This window comes from Carlito syrichta, unplaced genomic scaffold, assembly GCF_000164805.1.
Source record: "Carlito syrichta isolate Samal-C Ts95f unplaced genomic scaffold, Tarsius_syrichta-2.0.1 Scaffold301859, whole genome shotgun sequence".
Classification (NCBI taxonomy): domain Eukaryota; kingdom Metazoa; phylum Chordata; class Mammalia; order Primates; family Tarsiidae; genus Carlito; species Carlito syrichta.
Window position 1 is genome coordinate 397,156 of NW_007245955.1, and position 2,008 is coordinate 399,163.

Below are 2,008 nucleotides of genomic sequence, written 5' to 3' on the forward strand. Positions count from 1 at the left end.
TTTTTTTTTTTTTTTTTTTTTTAGAGACAGAGTCTCACTTTGTTGCCTAGGTTGGTCTCAAATCTCTGGCTCCAAGTGATCCTCCTGCCTTGGCCTCCCAAATTGCTGGGATTACAGTTGTAAGCCACTGCACCTGGCCTGTGAATGCATTCTTTTGATATGCCTTTTCCTTAATGTTCTTCAATTAGTTAAACTCTTTATTTTTTTCCCCCATATTCCTTTAAACCTTAAAAACCATGATTCTCAATTTGGGGAGCATTAAAAAATACCACATGACTAGCTGGGGGTGAGCTCTTGGCATGGCATTTTTAAAAAGCTGCTCAAGGTGATTCTAATGTGCAACCAAGATTGAGAACTATTGCAAAAGACTTTTACCACTAGCTCACTGGTGACCTGTGGGACTGACATTAAGGTATCCATCCTATTAACATTTGTTTTTGCTGATATGATACAAAAATAGATTGAAGACCCAAGAATAATAGATGAATAGAAAAGAGCCTATTCTGTCTTAGGCCCTCTGAAGTAGTTTCTTAGTTTTGGCTGCCATTAGCGTCATCTGGGGAGACCTTTTAACTCATTCGCAACCTCTGATGTGAATTTGCATCATTCCAAATTCTGTTCCTGGATGCCACTGACATGAATATACCTCATTGTGGAAGACTGCCTTTTTGGGTTTATAATCCAAATAAAAATGCAAAGTACAGAATGCTGGTCAGAGTGGCGTTTAAGGCAAATACTGGATATGTCTGTAACCATCAGCTGTATTGTTGAAAAGGTAACAATTTAGAAAAGATCATTTCACTTGTGCTTAATGACAGACGTTTGCAGCAGCCAGCTTCAGATTTTTTTTTGTTTTCACCTGCTTTCAGTATTAGAAAACTGAAAAATTTGCCGGTCCTGAATGTGTTAAGATTCCCAGTGCCCAGATCTCACAGCAGACCAATTAAATTATAATTTCTTGGGGCAGAACAAAAATATCACCATTTTTTAAAACCTCTTCAGATGACTCCAGTGTGCAGCCAAGCTTGGGAAACACTATAAAGATATTTATCTCCCCCAAATCATAAATTGGTGCACCTTTGACTTGAAGTAGGTTAAACTACCTTGGGGCCTCTTTATCAGCCTTCAGACCCATCTGCATAAGTAGGTTTCAAGGAATAGACCTTGACTGGTGGCATCAGCACAACCTACCATGCTTGTTAGAAATGAAAATTCTCGGGTCCTACCACAGACGTATTGAATCAGCAACTCTGGTGTCTGTTTTAATAAGCCATTCAGTGATTTTCATGCATACTGTTGATCTGTAGCATTGCACATAGGTAAACTCTGCTGTAACTGACTGTGATGTACTACATTTGTATTTACTTTCAACAATCCAAACTGAGATTACTTATGTTTGAACTCAAATATTTGGATAACATGGCTTCTCCAAGGAACATAACTTGCTAAACCTGAAATTTACAGTTTTCCAAATTACAACTTGAGAGAAAAACTAGATTGATAATTAAATCCATAGTTACGATATAATCATTCCTATGCCACACAACAGAATCATTTTGGTTAGCAGAATTTGATAATAATTTGACTGTTTACTAACTGGCACTGTACTAGCCACTTTACATGCTTCGTGACACCTTTATGAGCCAGATACCACTATGTCCCATTTTGCAGATGAGAAAACAGAGGTACAAAGAGATACTTTCTCAAGCTCATACAACTAGCAAGTGGTGGCACTAGAATGGGAACATAGGCAGTCTTTCTCAAAGTCTATGCCATCTACCTGTGGATGTGGAGCAAACATATTTTACAGTGTGTGTAATACCAAGGCCACATAACAATAATGATAATAATAATAGCTTTACTTATTGGGCCATTATTGCATCAGGCACTGTACTAAAGCTGCAGTATTACCATTATCTTGTTTATTTGAGTCAGAGCCTCACTCTGTTGCCCAGGTTGGAGTGCAGTGGCATGCTCACAGCCACCGTAGCCTCGACTTGCTGGGCTC